The sequence below is a fragment of the Hemitrygon akajei genome, chromosome 1 (genome assembly GCF_048418815.1).
Source record: "Hemitrygon akajei chromosome 1, sHemAka1.3, whole genome shotgun sequence".
In the NCBI taxonomy this organism is placed as follows: Eukaryota; Metazoa; Chordata; class Chondrichthyes; order Myliobatiformes; family Dasyatidae; genus Hemitrygon; species Hemitrygon akajei.
In genome coordinates this window covers 82,348,349-82,369,790 of record NC_133124.1, presented here as the reverse complement: position 1 = coordinate 82,369,790, position 21,442 = coordinate 82,348,349, and positions in this window count along the sequence as shown.

The window sequence follows — 21,442 nt, the reverse complement described above, 5'->3', positions numbered from 1 at the left end:
ATCCATTCCTGAAGGATCCTATCAGCTATGATTTAATAGGTGGTACCGCTGTCTCTCTGAAAGAATTGAACCCCCATTCGAGAGTCTGGAGGACAAAACCCACCGTGTTACTGAGGGAGTGTTGAGTTGTTGAAAGTTTTACCTCCTGAGATCAGTTATGGTCTTGACTGGATGAAGAAATAGCACAGCAAAGAGTAGACGTGCTCTTTTTAGCATCCTGACCTATCTTTATTTTTCAGTCAATATCACAGATACCAATTACCCGTCTATTCTCACAGCGCGACTTTTGGGAATTTACTGTGGATATGGTGTTTCCTACACTATTAGTATTAATAGTAGTTATGCTTCAGAAACTTCCCGGAGTACTGTGGACGTCGGAGGCACAATTAGCAGAGCTGCTGTCTCACAGTGCCAGAACTTTGGATTCAATCCTGACCTCGGGTGCTGCCTATATGGAGTTTGCACGTTCTTCCTCTGAATGCATGGGCTTCCTCCCACATCTCAAAAGCATGCCACCTGGTAGATTCTTTTGCTATAAGTTGATGTAATGTTTCAGGTACGTGGTAGAATCTGAAGGGAGTTGTGGGGACATGAGGGAGAACTGATTGCAGGAAAGTCATTGGAAGACTGGAAATGGTGGAACTGATCTAAGAGCTAGCATGGAATAGTTGGACTGAATGGACTACCTTTTACATGAAGAGGAAGTATAAGAAATTGAAATGTAGTGAAGTATGATACAAAATGAGGGAAGTAGCTCCATATTATTTATCTATTAATTCAGTCAGAGCACAGAAAAGGCCCTTCCAGCTCTTTGAGCTAGGCTGCCCAGCCACCCCGAGTTAACGCTAGCCTAATCACGGGACAATTCAGAACCACTAATTAACCTACTAACTGGTTTGTCTTTGGACTGTGGGAGGAAACTGGAGCAACAGAGAAAACCCATGCATCCAACAGACAAGAGACCAGGTCAAGTATAGCTGCCTTACTATAACCAATCATGCTGTTGCAACTAAGAGGACAACATTCTGATGAAAGCTGAACCCTGTTTCTCTCTCCACAGATGCTGCCTGGCTTGCTGAGTATTCCCAGAATTATTTTAATTACTAAGCCACATTAACCCTCTACTTCTGAAACTGAGTCCACTCATAACGGAGAGAAAATCTGCAGATGCTGGAAATCCAGAGCAACATACACAAAATGCTGGAGGAACTCAGCAGACCAAGCAGCATCCACGGAAAAGAGTACAGTTGATGTTTCAGGCTGAGACCCTTCTGTCCTGCTGAAGGGTCTCGGCGCAAAACGTTGACTGTACTCCTTTCCACAGATGCTGTCTGGCCTGCTGAGTTCCTCCAGCATTTTGTGTATGTTACTTCCATTCATAAAGAGTTGATTTTTATTTAACACTTCCATGATCAATTTTTACTATGTTGACATTTTATTCTAGTATTATTAAATTATTTGAATTTAATTCCTTAGATGCCATGGTGGGATTGGAACTCATGTCTCCAGATCAACAACCCAGGCCTGCAGACATTATTTCAGTGTCATAACCGCTATGCTCTCATGTCCCAAGCATGTGTAGCAGAAAATAAATTGCATGGATGCTACGTTATGAAGCTGACGAAACACTGTGGAGAAAGGATAATAAGGATATTTATACTGGCCAATAAAATGTTTGAGAGAAAACTTGCGTAATTGTATATGGTAGCATGGATCAGTAGGGCCAAATGGCCTATTTCCCTGCTCTACATGTTGTGTGATGGACAGCATGCAATTGCTGGAGAAGCGTAACTGGTTTCTATGTGGCAGACCAGCTGTTACATAGGAAATAGTTCATCTGCCCTTTCAGCTACAGGCAATGACAAATTATTCTGTGCATGGGAGGTGCACAGGGTGTTCACTGGTACTCAGGTGTAAACCTCATACACGTGGGCACGTATAACTCAGGTCATCCATCATTTTTTTTAAACAAATGTCCTTGAGTCGATTTTGACCACAAGTCAGAAAATATACAATATCACTGGATATGGTACCTGTTACAGTGTTGCAATGAATTGTATGAAAAGCACTTAAGACTGATAAGAGCAATTACTAAAAGTGAACAGAGAAGAAGCTCACTCCATTGCTCGTAGGAATGAATGTCGTGTGGGAGTTAGACTTTTGAATTGAAGTCTTAGATTTATACAGCACAGAAATGGCCCTTTGATCCAACTCATCCATGCCGACTAACTTGTCTATCTGAACTAGTCCCAGTTGGCCCATATTTCTCCATTATTTGTCCCAAGGTCTTTCAATTGTACTCACCTCTACTACTTCCACTAGTAGCTTGTTCCATGATAAATAGGTAACTTTTAAACGATGCCCCATAGAAAGCACTCCATCTGGATGCATAATGGCTTGGTAATTCTGCTCTGCACGCGACTACAAGAAACTGCAGAGAGCTGTGGACACAGCTTAACACGTCACAGGAAACAGCCTGCCCTTAATGGACTCTGCCGACACTTCTCACTGCCCCAGTAAAGCAGCCAGCATAATCAAAGCCTCCACCCACCCCAGACATTCTGTCTTCTGCCCTTTCTCACTGGGCAGACTCAAGAACAGCTTCTATCCTACTTATATCTTTTATTTTTACTTTCACCTGTGGAATGCTCTGCTACAGACTCCGGTGGAGGTAAAGTCCATACGTGTATTTCAGGCAGAAGTTGATAGTTTCCTGATCGGTCAGGGCATCAAATGATATGGCGAGAAGGCAGACGTATAGGGTTGAGTGGGATCCGGGAACAGCCATGATGGAATGACAGAGAAGACTCGATGGGCTGAATGGCCTAATTCTGCTCCTATGTCTTATGGTCCTATCAGACTCTTGAAAGAACCACATAGGATGTTATGGACATGGCTTCACAATCTAACTCGTTATGATCTTTCACTTCAAAATTTACCTGCACTGCACTTTGTTGGTAGTTTTTAAACTTTATTCTACATTGTAATGGTTTTAACTTATTTAAGAGTGCATTGTATAATGATTAGCGCAAGAAAAGCTTTTCACTTTACCTTGGTGCATGTGACAATAATAAACCAATACTTCTGTATGAAAAGAGTTACTCCTCAGCTTCCTTTTAGGTCTTTCCCTTATCTCCTCAAGCCTGTGGCCTCTTGGTTTAGACTCCCTTACCCTAGGGAAAAGGCTATTATCATCCACGTTATCTGTGTCTCTCATGATTCTACAAACTTCTATAACGTCATCCCTCAAACTCTTATGCTCCAGAGAAACCAACCCCAGCTTATCCAGTCTCTCCTCACAAGTCAAGTCACCCAGTGCCGGTAATATCCTTGTGAATATTTTCTGCAGCCTGTCATCCTTTATATAATGTGATGGGAGCTCATTTGTATGTATGGGCAAGTTGGGCAATCGTAAGCTGGGGTTTGCCTGTAGCAACAGTTTTTGCAATCAGTGTAAAGACACCATTGTGATAGAGCGGAGAGGCACCAAGGCAGGGGAAAGTGAGGAGACAGACCATAAATCAGGAAATAGGAACCTTGGGTTGTGAAGCCCTTGGAGGTTGTAGGAAGAAGGGCAGAATGCAGGAGATAAAAGGTCAATGAAGTGGTGCTGGCTGCAAACTGACGGATGGGTTCGGATTGCAACACAACCGTGATGCATGTGGAGAAATGCTGTGGAGGCTAACAGCGCCAGGGTTTGTTTTCAGAGCACAAGTACTCACATTAGTTTTCAGGGGGTGGGATGGGGTGTCGGTAGAGCAGCAGGCTATTGTTTATTAACATGTAAAGTCCTTTTCTCATGGTTGGGGAATCACAAACTACAGGACATAGGTTTAGGGTGAGAGGGGAAAGATGTTCCGAGGGGTGACATTCTCACCAGACGATGGCCCTCATGTGGACCCAGCTGCCAGAGGAAATGGTGGGGGCACAGACATTAACGTTTATTATATAGTTGGAAAGGTAGATGGATAAGAATTGCTTAGAGGGACATGGACCAAACATGGGCAAGAGTGTTTGTGGTCACTGTCGTATTGTAGGGGACATGGCAGCCAGCCAGCGCACAGCAAACTCTCAGAAACAGCAATGAGATTAATGATCCGTTTCGCTGGAGGGCGATTACTGGCTAGGTTGCTGGTGAGAAGTCACATGCTGTTTTTGGAAACAGAGACATGGGGCCTTTTACATGCTCCAGTGGGCAGGCTGGACCCTAGTTGTCCCTTTCAACACAAGGGTTCCTTTTGTAGAGCCCATATAGTTCCCTTTACTAAGAAAATCTGAACACCAAGTGTTCATATGCACTGAGCCAAATTCTAATCTATACGGTTAAAGTCCAAAGTAAATTTATTATCGAAGTACATATATGTCACCGTATACAATCCTGAGATGCATTTTCTTCCAGGCACTCACAGTAAAAACAAAGAAATACAATAGAATCAATAAAGACCAAACAACCAATGTGCAAAAGTTATCAGACTGTGCAAATACACTAATAATAATAATAATTTAACCAGAGGATCTGAATTATAAGGAAAGATTGAACAGGCTAGAACTTTATTCCCTATAACATAGAAGACTGAGGGGAGATTTGATAGAGCTATACAAAATTATGAGTGGTACAGATAGGGAAAATGCAAGTAGGCTTTTTCCACTGAGGTTGAGTGAGACCACAACTAGAGGTCATGGGTTAAGGGTGAAAAGTAAAATGTTTAAGGGGAACATAAGGGGAAACTTCTTCACTCAGTGGATAGTGAGAGTGTGGAATGAGCTGCCAACTCCAGTGGTGGATGTGAGCTCGATTTCAACGTTTAAGAGAAGTTTAGATGGATACATGGATGGGAGGAGTATGGAGAGCTATGGTCTGGTGCAGGTCCATGGGATTGGGCAGTTTAAATGGTTTAGCATGGACTAGATGGGCCGAATTTCTAGTGTGTGCTTCAGTTTTCTATGACTCCAACAACAAACAAGCAACAAATATCAAAAGCACGAGATGAAAGTGAGTCGGTAGGTTCGAAGTGGGAGGATCTCCGTCCCAGAGAGAATGGCAAGAAAAAATAACATCCCGAGCCTTTCCATAAACAAAGAAACCTCGCGACAGGTTCAGAGCTGACAGAAGATAAAAGACTGTCAGCGAGGATTTGCACTAATCAAACTGGTATTGCAAAGGCTCAGTGACAAAATCAGTCCTCGAAGTTGGCCGTGCGCTTTAGACCAATTGACTTAGAGCACAACTATTGCGTCTCCATGACTGAATCTCTCAAAAGTTCCTCAAACTCAGTAAAACAGGAACAAAACTCAGTACCTTGCATTGCTTTGCTGACGTCCTCTCGTTCTTTATCTGAATCCATCGGCGGTGACTTTTGCCAAGATGTAATTCTTCGCGACTCCGTACACCAGTCTGGGTCAATAACAATGAACGTCCCTTTAACACGTTGACAGTGAAATAAACGATGACGCCTCGTGCAATGTGAAAATGATAAGAGCCGAAAAGCTGTGTAAACAGCCTCTCCATGGGGCTCTCAGACCTTGTGATTTTATGCCTTTCCCATTCTCGTCGACGAGACTCAATAAATCAGCCACGGGACCACGGCTCCCGGATCCCATTGCCTTTTCATTCAGTGATTTTACAGAAAAAAAGTTAAGTACTTTTCTGATCAGCGGGCTACTTTGGAAGTTCATGGCCACCGACCCCTTCAGGTGCCGTCTGTCTCACTGGCCAAGGTGTTGGCCGAAACACTGGGGTCAAAATTTGTCTGCGGTTTTCGAGTAGCAAAAGGACGGTAAGACTGAAAGTGCGTGCGTGTGGCTTGCGTTGCATTGGTATCGGCAATCACTGTGCAGACTGACAGTTTAATATGTGTGATTAATTGTGGAATCACTGTTGAAATCGCTTAAGAAAAAGTCTGCTTCCTTTCAATTGCCTTACCTGAGGTAGCAAACATACTCAGAACAACACGCAGGAAATACACACTGTTCTTAAAGGAGAAGTGTACTGAAATAACTCCATAAGACCACAAGACATAGGAACAGAACTAGGCCATTTGGTCCATTGAGTCTGCTCCGCCACTCAATCATGGTTTTTTTCCCCTCCTCAGCCCCACTTCCTGGCCTTGTCCCCCTAACCTTTGATGCCATGGCCAATCAAGAACCTATCAGGTTCTGCCTTAAGTACACCAATGACCTGGACCCCAACGCTGCCTGTGTTAATAAATTCCACAAGTTCACCACTTTTTGGCTAAAGAAATTTGTTCGCATCTCTGTTTTAAGTGGGCGCCCCTCTTTCCTGAGGTTATGCCCTCTTGTCCTAGACTCCCCCATCAGGGGAAATATACTTATCACTTCTACTCTGTCTAGGTCTTTCAACATTTGAATGGTTTCAATGAGCAACCTTCTAAAGTCCAGCGAGTACAGACCCAGAACTATCAAACTTTCCTCATATGATAACCCTTTCATTCTGGAATCATCCTTCTGAACCTCCTCTGGACCCTCTCCAATGCCAGCAAATCTTTTTTTAGATGTGGAGCCCAAAACTGTTCACAATACTCAAGGTGAGGCCTCACCAGTGCCTTTTAAACCTCAGCAGCACATCCCTGCTCTTGTATTCTGGACCTCTTGAATTGAACGCTACCATTGCATTTGCCTTCCTCACCACCAACTCTATCTGCAAGTTATCCTTTGGCGTGTTCTGCACAAAGATTCCCATCCCAAGTCGCTTTGTACCTCAGATTTTTGGATTTTCTCCCCATTTAGAGAATAGTCTGCACATTTATTTCTTCTACCAAAGTGCATGACCATGCATTTTCCACCATTGTATTTCATTTGCTACTTTCTTGCCCATTCTTCTAATCTGTCTAAGTCCTTCTGCAGCCTACCTGGGTCCTCAACACTACCTGCCCCTCCACCGATCTTCGTATTATCTGAAAACATGGCAACAAGCCATCTATTCCATCATCTAAATCATTGATATACAGCATAAAAGAAGTGGTCCCAACACCGACCTCTGTGGAACACCACTAGTCACTGGTGGCCAATCAGAAAAAGATCCTTTTATTCCCATTCGCTACCTCCTGCCAATCAGCCAATACCCTAACCATGGCAGTAACTTTCCTGTAATACCATGATAAGCAGCATCATGTGTGGCACTTTGTCAAAACCCTTCTGGAAGTCTAAATACACAACATCCACTGAATCCTCTTTATCTCTCCTACTTGTAATCCACTCAAAGAATTCCAACAGGTTCATCAGGCAGGATTTTCCCTGAAGGAAACCATGCTGACTTTGTCCTATCATGTCCTGTGTCACCAAGTACTCCATCACCTCATCCTTAACAATTAATGTAATTGGACGACATCAGATCCGCCCTCCCATTCCTAACCAATTTAGTCTCCTTTGACAGTGCCTCTGGATTGATGATCACTTGTTCCTACTCTGATTTTGTGGGATCTGAGGTGAGTGATAAGGGGTCATAGAGTCATAGAGCCTACAACACAGAAACAGGCCTTTCAGCCCATTTAGTCACTGCTGAACTATTATTCTGCTTAGTCCCATTAACCTGCATCTGAAAGTAGCCCTCCATAATGGGGGATCTATATGCTTGTGGGCAGGTTTTCCAGAACTCTCAGGAAGGGTTTAAACTAATTTGACAAGGCGATGGGAACCAGAGTGATATGGCAGAGGATGAGGCAGTTGGTATACAAACAGATGCAGTGTGAGTTAGACTGCGAGGAAGCATGTGCAGGTGATAGGGCAAAATTGCAGTCACTGGAATGACTTAAAGTATGACATGCGAGGAAAATCAAAAAGGGATGATTAATTCAGGACTGAAGTAATGCATTTGAATGCATGCAGTAGATGGAAAAAGGTAAATGATCTTGTAGCACAGTTGGAGATTGACAGGTATGATGTTGTGGGCATCTCTAAGTCATGGCTGAAAGAAGATAGTACTTGGGAGCTGAACATCCAAAATTACATGTTGTATCAAAAGAACAGGCAGGTAGGCAGAAGGGGTGAGATGGTTATGTAGGTAACAAGTGAAATCAAATCCTTAGCAAGAAGTAACATAGGATCGAAAGATGTAGAATCCTTTTGGGTATGGTCGAGAAACTGCAAGGCCATGAAAGGGTAAAAAGAACCTGGTGGGAGTTATATACAGGCCTCCAAACAGTAGCCAGAATGTGGAATATAAATTACAACGGGAGATAGAAAAGGCATGTAAAAAGGGCAACGGTAGTCATGGCAGATTTCAGTATGTAGGTAGATTGGGAAAATTAGGTTGCAGCTGGATCCGAAGTGAGGGAATTTGTAGAGAGACTATGAGTTGGCTTTTTAGAGGAGCTTGTGGTTGAACACACTAGAGGAAAAGGCAATTATGGATTGGGTGTAATGAAACAGATTTGGTTAGGGAGCTTAAGGTAAGGGAAACCTGAGGAGTCTGTGATCATAATGTGATAGAAATCACCCTGTAGTTTGAGGAGGAGAAGCTAAAATTGGATGATTTAGTATTACAGTGGAATAAACAGAATTACAGATGCGTAAGGGAGGAGCTGGGCAAAGTTAATTGTAAGGGAACACTCGCAAGGATGATGGCGGAACAGCAATGTTTGGAGATTCTGAGGGCACATTGATCCTTCCAGTGAATTTGGAACTTTATATGCTACCTTTCAGTGCCCATTGGAAGCATTCCAGGTCTCAAAAGCACATGGGATGGTAGACTGCTTCCTAATAGACCATGTTTTGTAACTTGCAGGCTGAGATGGTAGCAAGGAAGGCAAATGCAATGTTAGTATTTATTTTGAGAGGACTAGAACGTAAATGCAAAGATGCCATGCTGAGGCTTTATCAGGCGTTGGTCAGATTGCATCTGGAGTATTGTGAGCAGTTTCGAGTCCTGTATCTAAGAAAGGATGTGCTGGCATTGGAGAGGATCCAGAGGAGGTTCACAAGAGTGATTATGGGAATGAAAGGGTTAATGGATGAGTCCATCAATGGTTACAGGGAGAAGGCAAGAGAATGGTATTGAGATGGAAAATAAATCAGCCATGATGGAATGGCAAAGGAGGTTTGATGAGTCTACTCAGGTATCTTATAGTCTTATGTTCAAACAGCTGTTCTTCAGCCAAGCAAAGGCTGTCCTGATGCACTGAAGGCAATGAAGACTATTTGCCTTCACTTGGAGGTGTCTCCTGAGATACAGGTACTCCAGATTTTCCAGGGTCTTGATATGAACTTTTATAGTCAGGATGCAGTGGGCTGAGGTCTTTCTGTTGTAGATATTGAATGTAAGTCGTGTCTTCTTTTTGGCTTAAGTGACCCACTGATTTCAGAAACAGAGTAAGAATTAGGTTTATTGTCACTAACATACATTACCCACTTTAATAAGCACACTTGTGGAGGAAATTCAGTGTATTGAAGCATGAAGACATTGGTAAGAGATCCTGTTGCTGTTCAGACCAAACATCAGTATGAAGAAGAAATGTGATCTAAGTGACTTTTACTGTGAAATTATTGTTGGTGTCAGATGGGGTGATTTGAGTATTTTAGAAACTACTGACCTTCTGGGATTTTCATGCACAACAGTCTCAAGTCAAGTCACTTTTTACTGTCCTTTCAACCATAACTGCTGGTACAGTACATAGTTAAAATGAGACAACGTTTTTCAGGACCATGGTGTTACATGACACAGTACAAAAAGTAGACCGAACTATGTAAAAAACAACACAGAAAAAAACTACACTACACTACAGACCTACCCAGGACTGCATAAATTGCACAAAACAGTGCAGGCATTACAATAAATAATAAACAAGACAATAGGGCAGTAAGGTGTCAGTCCAGGCTCTGGGTATTGAGGAGTCTGATAGCTTGGGGGAAGAAACTGTTACATAGTCTGGTCGTGAGAGCCCGAATGCTTTGGTGCCTTTTCCCAGACGGCAGGAGGGAGAAGAGTTTGTATGAGGGGTGCATGGGGTCCTTCATAATTCTGTTTGCTTTACAGATGCAGCGTGTAGTGTAAATGTCTGTAATGGTGGGAAGAGAGACCCCGATGATCTTCTCAGCTGACCTCATTATCCACTGCAGGGTCTTGTGATCCGAGATGGTGCAATTTCCGTCTCTAGAGTTTACAGAGAATGATACAAAAACAAAATCCACTGAGTGGCAGTTCTGTGGGTGAAAATGCATTACCAATGAGAGAGATCAGAGCAAAATGGCCAGACTAGTTCAAGCTGACAGGAAGGTGACAGTAATGCAAATAATCACATGTTTCAACAGTTCAAAGTTCAGAGTAAATCTATTATTGTAGTACATATCTGTTAACATATACAACCTGGAGATTTGTTTTCTTGTGGGCATGCACAGTAAATCCAAGAAACACAATTGGATCAATGAAAGACTGCACCCAACAGGACGGGCAAACAACCGATATGCAAAGGACATCAAAATGTGCAAACATGAAAGAGATTAAGTATAATAAAATAATAAGCAATAAATATGAAGAACATGAGATTAAGAGTCCTTGAAAGTGAGTCCATAGATTTTAGGAACAGCTCAGTGAAGTTGAGTGAAGGTATCCACTCTGGTTCAAGAACCTGATGGTTGAGGGATAATAGCTGTTCCTGAACTTGGTGGTGTGGGTCCTGTGGCTCCAGTACATTCTACCTGATGGCAGCAGTGAGAAGGGAGGTGGCCTGGGTGGTGGGGGCAATAGATAATGGATGCTTCTTTTCTGCAACAGTGCTCCACATACATGTGCTGAACGGTGGGGAGGGCTCAGTGATGGACTGGGCTGTATCCAGTACTTTTTGTAGGATTTTCCATTTAAGGACATCAGTTTTTCCATAGCAGGCTGTGATGCAACCAGTCAATATACTCTCCACCACACATCTATAGAAGCTTGTGGAAGTTTTGGATGTCATGCCAAAACTTTGCAAGCTTATAAGGAACTAGAGGTGCTGCTGTGCTTTCTTCATCATTGCATTTACGTGCTGGGTCCAGGACAGATCCCCTGAAGTAACACTGAGGAATTTAAAGTTGCCGACCCTCTCCAGCTCTGATCCTCCCGATGAGGATTGGCTCATGGTCCTCCAGTTTCTACCTCCTGAAGTCAATAATCAGCTCCTTGATCTTGCTGACGTTGGGTAAGAGGTTGTTGTTGTGGCCCCACTCGGCAGATTTTCAATCTACTTCCAAAATGCTGATTTTGTCACCACCTTTGATTTAGCACTACAGAGAGTTTATCATGAAACACAGACCCCCATCTTTTGCCTTCTTCAAATGAGCAGTTCTGTGTATCGAGAAGCCCCCATGTCTGATCTCCAAATCCGGTGTGTTTGGAGTGACCCATGTCTCTGTGAAACACAGAATGCAGCAATCCCTCATTGCCCACCAATATAGCAATCTTGCCCTTTGATCCTCAGTCTTGTTCTTCAGTGACTGTATATTTGCTAACATAATGCCGGGAAGAGGGACTTTCATTACTCAGTGTTTCAGTCTTGGCTTGCAGTCCTTCTGACTATGGTGATGTACCTTCATCCACTTAAAGACGTGTACCTACATGCATGATCTTCTGAAGGACTTGGCAGTGTTAAATCCTCTGAGCCCTTTAGGAGATCATGAAATCGCTAGTTTATTGAGATGGCTGAAAGGTACGTTGTTTAAAGGGAAATTTCAGGCTGCAGATTGCAGTGAGTATAATTCAGAAGAGATTTTTAGAAAGTTTGTAAGCAGCCCGTAACACTTCACAGTGGTTCTCTGACGCCCTCTTGGCTTTGGTGTGCAGAAGAGCATCGCTGAATGCACAATATGTTGAACCTTGAAGTGGATGGGCTACAGCAGCAGAAGACCATGAATATCTCCTCAGTGGCCACTATATTAGCTATAGGAGGTATGTGAAATGTTTTGTTTTATGGCAACAGTACATAAATATTACTATAAGTTACAATAAGGAATATATATATATAAAATAAAAAGTGCAAAAAAAGCAAAATAGTGAGGTAGTATTCATGGATTCATGGACTGTTCAGAAATCTGATAGTGGAGGGGAAGAAGCTGTTTCTGAATTGTCAAGTGTTGGTCTTCAGGTTCCTGTGAGAAGGCTTGTTCTGAATAGCGAGGACCCTTAAAGATTGATACTTCTTAAGATACTGCATTTTGTAGATTCCTTGATGGTGGGGAGGGTTTTGCTCATGATGGAGCCGGCTGAGTTTGCAATCCTCTGCAGCCTTTTTGGTCCTGTGCATTGGAGCCTCCATATCAGGATGTGATACATCCAGTCAGTCTGCTCCCCAAGATGTACTGTATCTTTAGAAATTTACAGAATCTTGGAACACTGCCTTTGAATTAGTGCAGAATCACATCCTGTGTGCATACTGCAGCCCCACTACTGTATGTCAGAATGACCTTAGTTCTGGAGCGTGGCCAATGCAGGTTGAACTCTTTTCCTTCAGCTCCACTCCCATGGGAAGTTTGAGAAGGGCAAGTTGAAACATGCAGTGAGAAAGATTCAGAAACTTTGTTTGACTCCTCTTTCTTCCTATTTAGCCTGTAACTTAAGTGCAAACTCTGCTAATTGCCTCAATTACTATTTGCAATTCTCTCTCTCGAGTGATGTCATGGAATACGGTATATTCAAAGGAGGCACTGGCAGAATTTGGAGGAGTCAAGCATTAAGGGGGCCAGGAAGGAAAGATGATGTGTTTAACTATGATCTTACCAAAGGGTTCTGCAAGCTGAGTTGTGTGTGTTCACCCACTCCTGGTTCTTAAGTACTGATGTTCTTCCTTCTTGTTGGAGTGAGTTATTTATGATCCTAAATATTTTGTATGATTCTGTGTCATAGAGTTACAAAACACACAGAGTTACAAACATTTGCTGGAGGAACTCAGTGGTTTGAGCAGCATCTGTGGTGGGAGTTTGGGGGGGTGGTGTGGTGGTGAAGGAATTGTTGATATTTTGGTCGAATCCTTACATTAGGACTTGACCTGACAGAACATAAATGGGCCCTATGGCCCATTGAGCCCATATTGATTGTCAAGCACTCATTTACTGTAATCCCATTTTATTGTCTCATTGTACACGAGGACACCTCTCAAATTCTATCACTCAGCTACACACTAGAGGCAATTTACAGTGCCCAATTGATGAATAAACCAACGTGCTTTTGGGATGTGGAAGAAAACCAGAACAGTCAGAGGAAGCCCACGTGGTCACAAGGAGGACGTGCACAAACCACACAGCAGGTCAGGACTGTGGCATAGAGACAGACAGTCTACAAGCTGCCCCACTCTGTTGCCCCTTTTACTGCATTTCTTATAATGTGTAGGAGGCCATTTGGCCCATCATTTCTATGCTGGCTCTCCTGTCTGTCCCACTCCCCACTTAATTTCTCACGAACACCCCCTTTAATTCTCCTCCTGCCCACCTACTCTAATGTGAACTTACAGCAGCTGGCGCAGGGCCACCCGACAACTCACAGAGATGTAGGAGGAAACCCTGCTGGGAGAATGTGAAAAGTTCCGTGCGTCAAACCTCGGTCACTGGAGCTCTGAGGCAGCAACACTAACTGCTTCAACTCTGCGCTGCCCTTTCTCATGTACCCCACAGTAGTTAAGGTCTCAGAATGGTTGCTTAAGGCCAGAGCTGAACATTTTAGTAACATCAGTCAGCCCATTTACAAATCAGCCCCCACACAAAATTTTTGCCAGAGCTAATGTCTTCTTGCATTCCCAGTGGAACATTTTGGAGACAGTGGGATAGACCTGGGACAGCCAAAACCCTTCCCACAAATGCAAAACTGCTTTGGAGTCTGGAAAATCCTGCTCTCTTTTTGGATTGCAGCTTAAAACATGGTAGGATTTTGTTCTTGAAGATGAGGGAGAGAGATCCTGTGTCATTATCCTCTGGCAGGGGAAACCTCTCTGCTGCTAATGTTTATCCTCAGGATGTAGAATGTTTCAGCCCATCGTGACAGTGCTGACCTTGATGCCAATTTTACTAATCCTGTTTGCTTGCATATGGTCTTTAACCCTCTATTCCCTGCTTGTTCATATATCTGTCTAAATGTCTTTTAAAAGCTGCTGCTACTATCTCCCCTGGGAATGCTTTCTAGACACCCACTACTCTCTGTGTAAAAAAAACCCACCTTGCCTCTCATATCTCTTTGAAACTTTCTCCTCTCAATTTTGGAATCACAATCAGATTTATTATCACTGATTTAAATTATGTGAAATTTCAGCAGGAGTACAATGTAAAGATATAAAATTATGATAAATTACAAAAATAAATGAAAATTTCAAAATAAAAAAGGAAAAATTAGGAGGTGTGCATGTTCATGGAAATCTGATGCTGGAGGAGAAGAAACTGTTTCCGAATCTTTGAGCGCACGCTGTCAGGTTCCAGTACCTTTCCTCCAGTGACTGTCACAGAAGCGGACACGTCCCAGATGGTGAATGTCCTTAATGATGGATGTCACTGCCTTTAGAACTGGTGGGGAGATTTGTACCTGTGGTGGAACACACATACCATTGCATTCTCGTGTGATCCTGTGCATTGCAGGATCCATACCAGGTTGAATGAATGCTATTCCACCATATATCTGTAGATGTAAGAGTCTTTGATGAGGTTGCTGTCAAAGCCACACACCATCCTGACTTAGGAATATATGAGACATTAAATTATAGGAGGCATAGGTGGGGTAGAGAGTCAGAATCTTTACCCAGGTTAGAGATGGCAAGCAATAAAGCATGTGCATTTAGGGTGAGAAGCAAAAAGTTTAAAGATGTTCGGGGCAATATTTTTTACACAGTGGGTCCCTGTTATGGGCTGCCTGAAGATGTGGTGGAATCAGATATGATTGTGGTATTTAAGAGGCTGTTAGCTGGATACATGCATATGCAAGGGATGGAAGGATAGGGATAACACCGAGGTAGAAGTTTAGTTAAATTCGACATTGTGTTCAGTGCATAAATCATAGACCAAAGAGCTTCTTCCTGTGCTTTTTTTGTATATCGTTATTTATTCACCATCGCTGGGTCAAAATCTGGAACTCCCTCAGGTGCGAGTATTTTGTATATTCACACCTGAAGGGCGGCAACAGTTCAAGAAGACAGCTCACATTTCTCTCCCAAGGGCATCTAGGGCTGGGCAATGAAATGTTGGTTCAGCCTGTGAAAACCTGATCCCCTGAATGAACAGAAAAAGAAATGTTTGTTTCAATGCTGCCTGATAAAACACATTCCAATGTCGAAGTTGCACCTCCAAAGCCGACCATTGGGGGGAGGTCGTGTTCAGTTTATGGTAAAAGACTGCAGATCGGCTCTGAATTGAACACAGGTTGAATGGAAGAGCTCCACTTGGTGGAGACAAACGGCAGTTGTTGGAATCCCCAAGATAATTGGTCTTAATGTAAGGAACGAAAGAATCATTTTAGTTCTGGTATTGTTCACATATTCGTAGAGCACAGAGCATAGAAAGAGGCCCTTCAGCCCACCATCTCCATGCTGACCATCTATACCATCCCATTTTTCAGATCTTGAGAATCAGATTCAGGTCTATTATCACATGACTTAGATGATGTGAAAATTGTTGTTTTGTGGCAGCAGTTCAGTGTGAAAGCATAAAATTACAGTAAATTACAAAAATAAATAATTGGTGGAATGAAAAACAGGAATAACTTTGCCTGCATCTTGATGACTGAAGTGCTCTTTCAGATACATTATAATTATTATGAGAGTACCTGTCTTGACCACTTTACAGGGCAGGATTTTCCAGACTCAGCAGGCCAGCCAGCATCTACGGGGAAAAAAAAGTACAGTCGACATTTTGGGTCGAGACCCTTCAGCAGGACTGGAGTAAAAAAAATCCAAGGAGTAGATTTAAAAGGAGGGGTGAGGGGAGAGAGGAACACAAGGTGATAGGTGAAACCAGGAGGGAGAGGGATGAAGTAAAGAGCTGGGAAGTTGATTGGTGAAACGGGGAGTCTGATAGGAGAGGACAGAGGCCGTGGAAGAAAGAAAAGGTGAGAGGATCACCAGAGGGAGGCAATGGGCAGGCAAAGAGATAAGGTGAGAGAGGGAAAAGGGGATGGGGAATGGTAAGGAGAAATTGGGGGGTGAGGGCATTATCGGAAGTTCCAGAAATTGATGTTCATGCCATCAGGTTGGAGGCTACTCAGACAGAATATAAGGTATTGTTTCTCCAACATGAGTGTAGCCTCATCATGACAGTAGAGGAGGCCATGGATAGACATAATGGAATGGGAATGGGAAGTGGAATTAAAATGGGTGACCACTGGGAGATCCTGCTTGTTCTGGTGGACAGAGCATAGATGTTTGGCGAAGTGGTCTCCCAATCTACATTGGAACTCACTGATATACAGGAGGCCACACCAGGAGCACCAGATACAGTAGATGACCCCAACACACTCACAGGTGAAGTGCCGCCTCACTTGGAAAGACTGTTTGAGGCTCTGAATGGTGGTGAGAGAGGAGGTGTAGGGCAGGTGTAGCACTTGTTCTGCTTGCAAGGGTAAGTGCCAGGAGGGAGAGCAGTGGGGAGGGACGAATGGACAAGGGATTCGCATAGGGAGTGATCCCTATGGAAAGCAGAAAGTGGGGGGGGGGGGAGGGAAAGATGTGCTTGGTGGTGGGATCTTGTTGAAGATGGCAGTAGTTCTGGAGAATTATGTGCTGGACGTGGAGGCTGTTGGGATGGTAGGTGAGGACAAGTGGAACCCTATGTCTGGTAAGGTGGTGGGAAGATGGGGTAAGAGTAGATGTGTGTGAAATGGAAGAAATGTGGATGAGGGCAGCATTGATGATGGAGGAAGGGAAGTCCCTTTTTTTGAATAGGGAGGACATCTCCGTTCTGGAATGAGAAGCCTCATTCTGAGATCAGATAGGGGCCAGGGAACTTGAAATCATTGAAAAGATACAGAGCGTGTGAAGTGTCATGGATGTAGGTAGGAAGGGACTGAGCTAGGGGGGATGAAAGAGTCGAGGTATGCAGATATGAGTTTACTGAAGGAAGAACAAGTTGAAACAAGCTGGAAACGGGTTTGAGGATGTTGGGTAGGAGGTAGAAACAGGAGGTGCCAGGTGCAGGAACTAGAAGATTGGTAGCAGTGGATGTGTTTCCATTTGCAGAGCTAATAAGGTCAGTGATAGCATGTGTAGATATTTGATTAGAGTATGATTGAATTTTATATAATGTAAGCTATGTCCATCTGCAACCAGCACCTCGGAAGGTGAAATGTGAGTTGACTGTGGTAGAGATGGAAGATACATTAAAAGATCACAGTCATACAGCACAGAAACAGACCCTTTTGCTCAACCGGTTCATATTGACCAAGATTTTCATCTAAGCTAGTCCCATTTGCCTGTGTTTGGTCCATCTCACTCTAAACGTTTCCTCTCCACACATCTGTCCAAATGTCTTTGAAATGTTGTTAATGTACCTTCTTCACCAATTTCCTCTGGCAACTAGTTCTATAGAAGGATAAAAAGACATTCATTCACCTGCTCTATGCCCCTCATGATTTTATATACCTCTTTTGACGTGTGTGTGTGTGTGTGTGTGTGTGTGTGTGTGTGTGTGTGTGTGTGTGTGTGTGTGTGTGTGTGTGTGTGTGTGTGTGTGTGTGTGTGCCAAGAAGTTGTCTGCAAATACTTGAGCACTAGGATGTTGAAGAGGTGAGAGGTGGTGTCTGTCTATCCACTCTGCAGAATGGATGGTCATTTCTCCTAGGCTGACCCACATACTGCAGCACTAGTGTATCATTACGTTTTTTCAGGATTCTGACTCAGAGGGATACAGCTAGTTTAGAGGATAGGATATTGAAGACCTGTGGGACAATGGTAGTAGTTTCATGCCAATGGCTCCTTCACTAAGCTCAAAGACAAATGTCGAATCCCATGGTGTGTCTTGTACTGAACAAGATTATTATTTCAACAATACATCATCAGGAGGGTGAAATTAACCTGCTTCTCAACAGCATTCAATCATTTTGGATATCCTTGCCTTGGGATCAAGTCATTGCTCTGTCAAGACCTGTGATTGCTCAAATTAGGGGGGAATTAGGGGGAAAACCCTCCACTGGTTGGAATTATACCTAACACAAAGGAAGATGGTTGTGGTGGTTGGAGGTCAATCATTTGTCCTCAGGACATCACTGCAGGAGTTCCTCAGGGAAGTGTCCTAGGACCAACCATCTTCAGCTGCTTCATCAATGACTTTCCTTCCATCAAAAGGTTATAAGTGGAGATGTTTGCATTTGGCTGCAAGATGTTCTGCACTATTCGTGACCCCTCAGATAAGTGAAGCAGTTTATACTCAAATGCAGCAGGACCTGGACAATATCCAGACTTGGGCTGACAAGTGGCAAGCAATATTCCAGACACACAAATGTGAGGCAAAGACCACCTCCAACAAGAGAGGCTTTAACCATCATCCCTTGACATTCAGTGGCATCACCATTATCGAAACCCCTACTATCAACATCCTGGGGGTTACCATTGACAGGAAACTGAATTGATCTAGCCATATAAACACCATGGCTACCGGAGCAGGTCAAAGGCTAGGAATCTGGCAGCGTGTAACTCACCTCCTGACTCCCCAAAGCCTGTCCACCATCTACAATGCTCAGGTCAGGAGTGTAATGGAATACTCACCACTCATCTGGATGAGTGCAGCTCCATCAACACTCAAGAAGCTTGACACCATCCAGTACAAGGCAGCCCACTTGATTGCTACTCCTTCCACAAGCATCCAATCCCTCCACCATCGACAAACAGTTGCAGCAGTGTGTACTATCTACAAGATGCATGCAACAACACACCAAAGTTCCTAAGGCAGCACCTTCCAGTCTCACGACCACTGCCATTTAGAAGGACAAGAACAGCAGATACCTGGGAACACCAGCACTTGGACATCCCCCTCCAAATCACTCACCATCCTGACTTGGAAACAGATCGCTGTTCCTTCATTGTCGCTGTGTCAAAATCATGGAATTCTCTCCCTAACAGCACTGCGACTGTACCTACACCCCAGGGACTGCAGTGGTTCAAGAAGGTAGCTCATCACCACCTTCTCAAGGGCAACTAGGGATGGGAAATAAATGCTGGCTTAAGACTGATTTATACTTGTGCGTATGGGTTATGTCATAGCCTAAGCTGTAGCCGTGATTTTCACTTCTGTGTAGGCTCTATGCCGTAGCGAGCATGCGTTGGTGTGCGCCAAAACGCTAGCTGGCGGTGGGGTTTCTGTGCCACTGTGTTGAGTTTCTTCATGAGAGACATGGACGAGGAAATGCATTTCAAACATTTTCACATGTTGGCAGGTAGATTTGACGATTTGGTTCATCTATTTCACATCGGTGTACAGACATGGTGGAGAAGAAGCAACCGGAAATGCGTAGGAGGAAATGTGATGCTACCAAGTGAACCAATCACAGTTGTTGCGGTCTGCATCGCCGCGCTGCGTGAGTTACTTTTTTGGGGAGGTGCACATCACCCTACGGCGTAGGGTATGCGGTATCTACAGCGTAGATGTGATGCACAAGTATAAATCAGCCTTTAGCTGGCGATGCTCACATCCCATAAGTGACTAAATAAGAAAAGCTGGAGTAGTAGTAGGTGAAGACTCTTTTTTTCAAACCTTCTCAGATGGTCTAAGCCTTTACCACTGACCGTGAGACTGCACAGTCCGCTGTGACTGAGTGTTTATCATTGCTTTATTTCATTCCTTGTGCCAACTCTGCACCATGAATTTATTCTCAAACTGTTTTCCAATTCATCTCCATCAAGATGAACAAACTGGATCCAGGGATAAAACCAAGGAAGTGTTGCTAATGTATTATTATTGCATCACCTGAGGTACAATTCCAATCCACAGAAGAATGAGGTCCAGCATATGTGAAAAGCAGAAAGAATGCTGTCTTGGTTGGTATATACAATAATATCCTGATTGAATAGATGTTGAAACCTGCTTTTCATCATATGAATAAGACTATCAGGATCTGCCAAGGTTTGATGTAAAGAGCAACTTTTAGTGTGTGTAAATCGCAGCTTAACAGATTGAATTCAACTACTTCTGTAAAGAAATTGGAGGATAGCAAGCCTGTGCCGAGACAAAAATAAAGCTTTGAATGGCCTCTGTCAATGTTCAATGTGGAGCAATTACTCTAGTTTATGGACAGCCATTAACCGCTTCTCTATAATGTACCTTGCTCACTGAAACCTTGTCATGCTGCCTGACTGAAGCGGGTGAAAAGTTGCATTGTTACTTTGTCACACAGCAATAACTTACCCAGAGATTGAGAGGAGCTCTTCAAGGGTCCATCACAATCAGGTACCATCAAAACATAAGCAATTAGGAGCTGATGTATGCCACTCAAATCTACCCTACCTTTCAGTATAATCATGGTTGATCTACCACTGATCTCATCTTTTTTGTGTCATTTCCCCACAACGCTTGATTCTGTTATTTTTCAAAAATTCATCTGCTTCCTCTTCAAGTCACCACAACAATCTAGCTAATATCCCAACAATCTGGCAAATCCCTCCACTGATCTAGCAAACACCTCCAATGATATAGCAAATGTCCTCATTAATCTAACTAATACACACAATGATCTAGCCAAATCTTCGGTGATCTAACCAATGCCCAAATGATCTAGTCAAGATCTTCAATGATATAACCAGTACCCGAATGATCTAGTCTATACTCCTAATGTTTAGCTAATACCCCACTTATATAGCCACTACCTCCAATGACCTAAAATACCCCAGTGATCTAGCCAATACTCCACTTATATAGAAAATACCCCCTGAATAGGTAACATGAGAAAATATTCTTGATACTCTGGGTCAAACCCAGGAATCTGGGCTTACAATATTTCCACCATCTCATCTGTAATGCCCCTTCAGATCTATCTGACATTCCTGAGAATCACAAAGTAAAAAAGGCCATTCATCCCATCAATATCAATGCTATTTATCCTATTCCCCCCCCTCACCACTATTTATCTGCCTCAGAGTAAGTCCTGCCTTTTCAAGTATATACCTACTTTCCAGTGTTGCAATTGAACCTGTTTCTACCACCCTCCCAGAGTTACACTGCTCCTCATTTCTCTGCTTGGCTTCTTTCCCTGTAGTGCTAAATCTGAATCCTCTGACACCTTCAGAGATTTGGATTTGTTTGCCTCAGGCTGCAAGCGCAAGTCTCTCCGCATTTACTCCATCAAACTTCCACAATTTTGAAAAATGCAACCAAATTCACCAGCACTTTCAGTTAACTTACGTAGATTCTTCATTTCAGGGACCATTTGAGGGCAACCCCACTGGATTTTGTTCAAGGTGTTATGATACATGCTCCCTTGGAGGTTAGGAGAATGACGGTTGATCTTACTACAAGATACTGAGAGGACTGCAAGGGTAGATGTTAAGATCTTGTC